The sequence below is a fragment of the Sus scrofa genome, chromosome 14 (genome assembly GCF_054392235.1).
Source record: "Sus scrofa isolate SSC_HxYL_T2T_F1_AM1 chromosome 14, Sscrofa_HxYL_maternal_Yorkshire_Landrace_v2.0, whole genome shotgun sequence".
NCBI classification, from domain to species: Eukaryota; Metazoa; Chordata; class Mammalia; order Artiodactyla; family Suidae; genus Sus; species Sus scrofa.
In genome coordinates this window covers 585,174-595,735 of record NC_139396.1, presented here as the reverse complement: position 1 = coordinate 595,735, position 10,562 = coordinate 585,174, and positions in this window count along the sequence as shown.

The following is a 10,562-nucleotide window of genomic DNA, read 5'->3' as shown; positions in this document are numbered from 1 at the left end:
TAGAATAGAATAGAACAGAATAGAATAGAATAGAATAGTAAAGAACAGAATAGAACAGAATATAATAGTTTAGAATAGAATAGAATAGAATAGAACAGAATAGATTAGAATAGATTAGAACAGAATAGAATAGCATAGAATACAACAGAATAGAATAGAACAGAATAGAATAGAATAGAACAGAATAGAATAGAATAGAACAGAATAGAATAGAATAGAATAGAATAAAATAGAAAAAAATAGAACAGAACAGAATAGAATAGAATAGAATAGAATAGAATAGAATAGAATAGAAACGAACAGAGTAGAATAGAACAGAATAGAATAGAATAGGACAGAAAAGAATAGAATAGAATAGGATAGAACACAAAAGAACGTAATAGAATAGTATAGAATAGAATAGAATACAACAGAATAGAATAAATCAGAACAGAACAGAGTAGAACAGAATAGAATAGACTAGAATAGAGTAGAATAGAATAGAACAGAATAGAACAGAACAGAATGGAATAGAACAGAACAGAATAGAATAGAATAGAATAGAATAGAATAGAATAGAATAGAATAGAACAGAATAGAATAGAATAGAACAGAACAGAATAGAATAGAATAGAATAGAACAGAATAGAATAGAACAGAACAGAATAGAATAGAATAGAATAGAACAGAATAGAACAGAATAGAATAGAATAGAATAGAATAGAATAGAATAGAATAGAACAGAATAGAATAGATTTGAACAGAACAGAATAGAATAGAATAGAATAGAACAGAATAGAATAGAACAGAACCGAATAGAATAGAATAGAAGAGAACTGAATAGAATAGAATAGAATAGAATAGAATAGAATAGAATAGAACAGAATAGAATACAGTAGAATAGAACAGAACAGAAAAGAATAGAATAGAATAGATCAGAGTAGAATAGAATAGAGTAGAACAGAACAGAACAGAATAGAATCGAATAGAATCGAATAGAGTCGAATAGAATAGAATACAATAGAATAGTGTCGAATCGAATAGAATAGAATAGAATTGAATAGAATAAAACAGAACAACAGAACAGAATAGAATAGAAGAGAATAGAACAGAATAGAACAGAATATAATAGAATAGAATAGAAGAGAATAGAATAGAATAGAACAAAACAGAACAGAATAGAATAGAAGAGAATAAAATAGAATAGAACAGAATCGAATAGAACAGAAGAGAATAGAATAGAATAGAATAGAATAGAACAGAACAGAATAGAACAGAATAGAATAGAACACAACAGAATAGAACAGAACAGAAGAGAATACAATAGAATAGAATAGAACAGAATAGAATAGAATAGAACAGAATAGAATAGAATAGAATAGAATAAAATAGAATAGAATAGAACAGAACAGAATAGAATAGAATAGAATAGAATAGAATAGAATAGAAACGAACAGAGTAGAATAGAACAGAATAGAATAGAATAGGACAGAAAAGAATAGAATAGAATAGGATAGAACACAAAAGAACATAATAGAATAGTATAGAATAGAATAGAATACAACAGAATAGAATAAATCAGAACAGAACAGAGTAGAACAGAATAGAATAGACTAGAATAGAGTAGAATAGAATAGAACAGAATAGAACAGAACAGAATGGAATAGAACAGAACAGAATAGAATAGAATAGAATAGAATAGAATAGAATAGAATAGAATAGAACAGAATAGAATAGAATAGAACAGAACAGAATAGAATAGAATAGAATAGAACAGAATAGAATAGAACAAAACAGAATAGAATAGAATAGAATAGAACAGAATAGAACAGAATAGAATAGAATAGAACAGAATAGAATAGATTTGAACAGAACAGAATAGAATAGAATAGAATAGAACAGAATAGAATAGAACAGAACCGAATAGAATAGAATAGAAGAGAACCGAATAGAATAGAATAGAATAGAATAGAATAGAATAGAATAGAATAGAATAGAATAGAATAGAATAGAATAGAACAGAATAGAATAGAGTAGAATAGAACAGAACAGAATAGAATAGAATAGAATAGATCAGAGTAGAATAGAATAGAGTAGAACAGAACAGAACAGAATTGAATCGAATAGAATCGAATAGAGTCGAATAGAATAGAATACAATAGAATAGTGTCGAATCGAATAGAATAGAATAGAATTGAATAGAATAAAACAGAACAACAGAACAGAATAGAATAGAAGAGAATAGAACAGAATAGAACAGAATATAATAGAATAGAATAGAAGAGAATAGAATAGAATAGAACAAAACAGAACAGAATAGAATAGAAGAGAATAAAATAGAATAGAACAGAATCGAATAGAACAGAAGAGAATAGAATAGAATAAAACAGAATAGAGCAGAGTAGAATAGAACAAAATAGAATAGAATAGAATAGAATAGAATAGAACAGAATAGAATTGAAAGAATAGAATAGAATAGAACAGACTAGAATAGAATAGGACAGAAAAGAATAGAATAGGATAGAACAGAAAAGAACATAATTAAATAGAATAGAATAGAATAGAATAGAATACAATAGAATACAACAGAATAGAATAGAACAGAATAGAGCAGAGTAGAATAGAACAGAATAGAATAGCATAGATTACAACAGAATAGAAGAGAACAGAATAGAATAGAATAGAATAGAACAGACTAGAATAGCATAGAATACAACAGAATAGATTGGAATGGAACAGAACAGAATATAATAGAATAGAACAGAACAGAACAGAATAGAACAGAACAGAATAGAATAGAATAGAATAGAATAGAACAGAATAGAATAGAATAGAACAGAACAGAATAGAATACAATAGAATAGAACAGAATAGAGCAGAATAGAATAGAACAGAACCGAATAGAATAGAAGAGAACTGAATAGAATAGAATAGAATAGAATAGAATAGAACAGAATAGAATAGAATAGAATAGAACAGAACAGAATAGAATAGAATGGAATAGATCAGAATAGAATAGAATAGAGTAGAACAGAACAGAACAGAATAGAATCGAATAGAATCGAATAGAGTCGAATAGAGTCGAATAGAATAGAATACAATAGAATAGTGTCGAATTGAATAGAATCGAATAGAATTGAATAGAATAAAACAGAACAACAGAAAAAAATAGAATAGAAGAGAATAGAACAGAATAGAACAGAATATAATAGAATAGAATAGAAGAGAATAGAATAGAATAGAACAAAACAGAACAGAATAGAATAGAAGAGAATAAAATAGAATAGAACAGAATCGAATAGAACAGAATAGAATAGAATAGAATAGAACAGAATAGAGCAGAGTAGAATAGAACAAAATAGAATAGAATAGAATAGAATAGAATAGAATGGAATAGAACAAAACAGAACAGAACAGAACAGAAGAGAATAGAACAAAAGAGAATAGAATATAACAGAACAGAACAGAACAGAACAGAATGCAATAGATGAGAATAAAATAGAATGGAATAGAACAGAACAGAATAGAACAGAACAAAACAGAACAGAATAGAATAGAACATAATAGGATAGAACAGAACAGAATAGAATAGAATAGAACAGAACAAAATAGAATGGAACAGAATAGAATAGAATAGAACAGAACAGAACAGAACAGAATAGAATAGAATAGAACAGAAAACAATACAACAGATGAGAATAGAATAGAATGGAACAGAACAGAATAGAATGGAACAGTATAGAATAGAACAGAACAGAATAGAATAGAATAGAACAGAACAGAATAGAAAAGACTAGAATAGAAAAGAACAGAATAGAACAGAATAGAAAGGTTTAGAATAGAATAGAATAGAAGAGAACAGAATAGAATAGACTAGAACAGCACAGAACAGAATAGAATCGAATAGAATCGAATAGAGTCGAATAGAGTCGAATAGAATAGAATACAATAGAATAGTGTCGAATCGAATAGTATCGAATAGAATCGAATAGAATAAAACAGAACAACAGAACAGAATAGAATAGAATAGAATAGAACAGAATAGAACAGAATATATAGAATAGAATAGAAGAGAATAGAATAGAATAGAACAAAACAGAACAGAATAGAATAGAATAGAATAAAATAGAATAGAACAGAATAGAATAGAATAGAATAGAGCAGAATAGAGCAGAGTAGAATAGAACAAAATAGAATAGAATAGAATAGAATGGAATAGAACAGAACAGAACAGAACAGAACAGAAGAGAATAGAACAAAATAGAATAGAATAAAACAGAACAGAACAGAACAGAACAGAATGCAATAGATGAGAATAAAATAGAATGCAATAGAACAGAACAGAATAGAATAGAATAGAATAGAACAGAACAGAATAGAATAGAATAGAACAGAACAGAACCGAATAGAATGGACTAGAATAGAAAAGAAGAGAACAGAATAGAATAGAATAGAATAGAACAGAATAGAATAGAATAGAATAGTAAAGAACAGAATAGAACAGAATATAATAGTTTAGAATAGAATAGAATAGAATAGAACAGAATAGATTAGAATAGATTAGAACAGAATAGAATAGCATAGAATACAACAGAATAGAATAGAATGGAACAGAATAGAATATAATAGAATAGAATAGAACAGAACAGAATAGAATAGAATAGAATAGAATAGAACAGAACAGAATAGAACAGAATAGAATAGAAAACAACAGAATAGAACAGAACAGAAGAGAATAGAATAGAATAAAATAGAACAGAATAGAATAGAATAGAATAGAATAGAATAGAATAGAATAGAATAGAATAGAACAGAACAGAATAGAATAGAATAGAATAGAATAGAATAGAATAGAAACGAACAGAGTAGAATAGATTAGAAAAGAATAGAATAGAACAGAATAGAATAGAATAGGACAGAAAAGAATAGAATAGAATAGGGTAGAACACAAAAGAACATAATAGAATAGTATAGAATAGAATAGAATACAACAGAATAGAATAAAACAGAACAGAACAGAGTAGAACAGAATAGAATAGACTAGAATAGAGTAGAATAGAATGGAACAGAAGAGAACAGTACAGAATGGAATAGAACAGAACAGAATAGAATAGAATAGAATAGAATAGAATAGAATAGAATAGAATAGAATAGAACAGAACAGAATAGAATAGAATAGAATAGAACAGAATAGAATAGAACAGAACAGAAGAGAATTGAATAGAATAGAACAGAATAGAACAGAATAGAATAGAATAGAATAGAATAGAATAGAATAGAACAGAATAGAATAGATTAGAACAGAACAGAATAGAATAGAATAGAATAGAATAGAACAGAATAGAATAAAACAGAACCGAATAGAATAGAATAGAAGAGAACTGAATAGAATAGAATAGAATAGAATAGAATAGAATAGAATAGAATAGAATAGAACAGAATAGAATAGAATAGAATAGAACAGAACAGAATAGAATAGAATAGAATAGATCAGAATAGAATAGAATAGAGTAGATCAGAACAGAACAGAATAGAATCGAATAGAATCGAATAGAGTCGAATAGAGTCGAATAGAATAGAATACAATAGAATAGTGTCGAATCGAATAGAATCGAATAGAATTGAATAGAATAAAACAGAACAACAGCACAGAATTGAATAGAAGAGAATAAAACAGAATAGAACAGAATATAATAGAATAGAATAGAAGAGAATAGAATAGAATAGAACAAAACAGAACAGAATAGAATAGAAGAGAATAAAATAGAATAGAACAGAATCGAATAGAACAGAATAGAATAGAATAGAATAGAACAGAATAGAGCAGAGTAGAATACAACAAAATAGAATAGAATAGAATAGAATAGAATAGAATAGAATGGAAGAGAACAAAACAGAACAGAACAGAACAGAAGAGAATAGAACAAAAGAGAATAGAATAGAACAGAACACAACAGAACAGAACAGAATGCAATACATGAGAATAAAATAGAAGGGAATAGAACAGAATAGAATAGAACAGAACAAAACAGAACAGAATAGAATAGAACATAATAGGATAGAACAGAACAGAATAGAATAGAATAGAACAGAACAAAATAGAATGGAACAGAATAGAATAGAATAGAACAGAACAGAACAGAACAGAACAGAACAGAATAGAATAGAATAGAACAGAAAGGAATAAAACAGATCAGAATAGAATAGAATAGAACAGAACAGAAGAGAATGGAACAGAATAGAATAGAACAGAACAGAATAGAATAGAATAGAACAGAACAGAATAGAATAGAATAGAATAGAGAAGAACAGAATAGAACAGAATAGAATAGTTTAGAATAGAATAGAATAGAAGAGAACAGAATAGAATAGACTAGAACAGCACAGAACAGAATAGAATCGAATAGAGTCGAATAGAGTCGAATAGAATAGAATACAATAGAATAGTGTCGAATCGAATAGAATCGAATAGAATCGAATAGAATAAAACAGAACAACAGAACAGAATAGAATAGATTAGAATAGAACAGAATATATAGAAGAGAATAGAACAAAACAGAACAGAATAGAATAGAATAGAATAAAATAGAATAGAACAGAATAGAATAGAACAGAATAGAATAGAACAGAATAGAACAGAGTAGAATAGAACAAAATAGAATAGAATAGAATAGAATGGAATAGAACAGAACAGAACAGAACAGAACAGAAGAGAATAGAAAAAAATAGAATAGAATAAAACAGAACAGAACAGAACAGAACAGAATGCAATAGATGAGAATGAAATAGAATGCAATAGAACAGAACAGAATAGAATAGAATAGAATGGAAGAGAACAGAAAAGAACAGAACAGAATAGAATAGAATAGAACAGAACAGAACCGAATAGAATGGACTAGAATAGAATAGAAGAGAACAGAATAGAATAGAATAGAATAGAACAGAATAGAATAGAATAGAATAGTAAAGAACAGAATAGAACAGAATATAATAGTTTAGAATAGAATAGAATAGAATAGAACAGAATAGATTAGAATAGATTAGAACAGAATAGAATAGCATAGAATACAACAGAATAGAATAGAATGGAACAGAATAGAATATAATAGAATAGAATAGAACAGAACAAAGTAGAATAGAATAGAATAGAACAGAACAGAATAGAACAGAATAGAATAGAACACAACAGAATAGAACAGAACAGAAGAGAATAGAATAGAATAGAATAAAACAGAATAGAATAGAATAGAACAGAACAGAACAGAATAGAATAGAATAGAATAGAATAGAATAGAATAGAATAGAACAGAACAGAATAGAATAGAATAGAATAGAAATGAACAGAGTAGAATAGGTTAGAAAAGAATAGAATAGAACAGAATAGAATAGAATAGAATAGAATAGAACAAAACAGAACAGAATAGAATAGAATAGAATAAAATAGAATAGAACAGAAAAGAATAGAACAGAATAGAATAGAATAGAATAGAACAGAATAGAGCAGAGTAGAATAGAACAAAATAGAATAGAATAGAATAGAATTGAATAGAACAGAACAGAACAGAACAGAACTGAATATAATAGAATAGAACAGAACAGAACCGAATAGAATGGACTAGAATAGAATAGAAGAGAACAGAATAGAATAGAATAGAATAGTAAAGAACAGAATAGAACAGAATATAATAGTTTAGAATTGAATAGAATAGAATAGAACAGAATAGATTAGAATAGATTAGAACAGAATAGAATAGCATAGAATACAACAGAATAGAATAGAATGGAACAGAATAGAATATAATAGAATAGAATAGAACAGAACAGAATAGAATAGAATAGAAAAGAACAGAACAGAATAGAACAGAATAGAATAGAACACAACAGAATAGAACAGAACAGAAGAGAATACAATAGAATAGAATAGAACAGAATAGAATAGAATAGAACAGAACAGAATAGAATAGAATAGAATAGAATAGAAACGAACAGAGTAGAATAGATTAGAAAAGAATAGAATAGAACAGAATAGAATAGAATAGGACAGAAAAGAATAGAATAGAATAGGATAGAACACAAAAGAACATAATAGAATAGTATAGAATAGAATAGAATACAACAGAATAGAATAAAACAGAACAGAACAGAGTAGAACAGAATAGAATAGACTAGAATAGAGTAGAATAGAATAGAACAGAATAGAACAGAACAGAATGGAATAGAACAGAATAGAATAGAATAGAATAGAATAGAATAGAATAGAATAGAATAGAATAGAATAGAATAGAACAGAATAGAATAGAATAGAACAGAACAGAATAGAATAGAATAGAATAGAACAGAATAGAATAGAACAGAACAGAATAGAATAGAATAGAATAGAACAGAACAGAATAGAATAGAATAGAATAGAATAGAATAGAATAGAATAGAACAGAATAGAATAGATTAGAACAGAACAGAATAGAATAGAATAGAATAGAACAGAATAGAATAGAACAGAACCGAATAGAATAGAAGAGAACTGATTAGAATAGAATAGAATAGAATAGAATAGAATAGAATAGAGTAGAATAGAATAGAATAGAATAGAATAGAACAGAATAGAATAGAATAGAATAGAACAGAACAGAATAGAATAGTATAGAATAGATCAGAATAGAATAGAATAGAGTAGAACAGAACAGAACAGAATAGAATCGAATAGAATCGAATAGAGTCGAATAGAATAGAATACAATAGAATAGTGTCGAATCGAATAGAATCGAATAGAATTGAATAGAATAAAACATAACAACAGAACAGAATAGAATAGAAGAGAATAGAACAGAATAGAACAGAATATAATAGAATAGAATAGAAGAGAATACAATAGAATAGAACAAAACAGAACAGAATAGAATAGAAGAGAATAAAATAGAATAGAACAGAATCGAATAGAACAGAATAGAATAGAATAGAATAGAACAAAATAGAGCAGAGTAGAATAGAACAAAATAGAATAGAATAGAATAGAATAGAATAGAATAGAATAGAATAGAATAGAATAGAATAGAATGCAACAGAACAAAACAGAACAGAACAGAACAGAAGAGAATAGAACAAAATAGAATAGAATAAAACAGAACAGAACAGAACAGTACAGAATGCAATAGATGAGAATAAAATAGAATGCAATAGAACAGAACAGAATAGAATAGAATAGAACGGAACAGAATAGAATAGAATAGAACAGAACAGAACCGAAGAGAATGGACTAGAATAGAATAGAAGAGAACAGAATAGAATAGAATAGAATAGAACAGAATAGAATAGAATAGAATAGTAAAGAACAGAATAGAACAGAATAAAATAGTTTAGAATAGAATAGAATAGAATAGAACAGAATAGATTAGAATAGATTAGAACAGAAGAGAATAGCATAGAATACAACAGAATAGAATAGAATGGAACAGAATAGAATATAATAGAATAGAAGAGAATAGAACAGAATAGAATAGAATAGAACAGAACAGAACAGAATAGAATAGAATAGAATAGAATAGAATAGAACAGAACATAATAGAATAGAATAGAATTGAAATGAACCCAGTAGAATAGATTAGAAAAGAATAGAATAGAACAGAATAGAATAGAATAGAACAAAACAGAATAGAATAGAATAGAACAAAACAGAAGAGAATAGAATAGAATAGAATAGAATAGAACAGAATAGAATAGAATAGAATAGAACAGAATAGAGCAGAGTAGAATAGAACAAAATAGAATAGAATAGAATAGAATGGAATAGAACAGAACAGAACAGAACAGAACAGAAGAGAATAGAACAAAATAGAATAGAATAAAACAGAACAGAACAGAACAGAACAGAATGAAATAGATGAGAATAAAATAGAATGCAATAGAACAGAACAGAACAGAATAGAATAGAATAGAACAGAACAGAATAGAAGAGAACAGAATAGAATAGAATAGAACAGAACAGAACCGAATAGAATAGACTAGAATAGAATAGAAGAGAAAAGAGTAGAATAGAATAGAATAGAACAGAATAGAATAGAATAGAATAGTAAAGAACAGAATAGAACAGAATAAAATAGTTTAGAATAGAATAGAATAGAATAGAACAGAATAGATTAGAATAGATTAGAACAGAATAGAATAGCATAGAATACAACAGAATAGAATAGAATGGAACAGAATAGAATATAATAGAATAGAATAGAACAGAACAGAATAGAATAGAATAGAATAGAACAGAACAGAATAGAACAGAATAGAATAGAACACAACAGAATAGAACAGAACAGAAGAGAATAGTATAGAATGGAATAGAACAGAATAGAATAGAATAGAACAGAATAGAATAGAATAGAATAGAATAGAATAGAATAGAATAGAACAGAACAGAATAGAATAGAATAGAATAGAATAGAAACGAAGAGAGTAGAATAGATTAGAAAAGAATAGAATAGAACAGAATAGAATAGAATAGGACAGAAAAGAATAGAATAGAATAGGTTAGAACACAAAAGAACATAATAGAATAGTATAGAATAGAATAGAATACAACAGAATAGAATAAA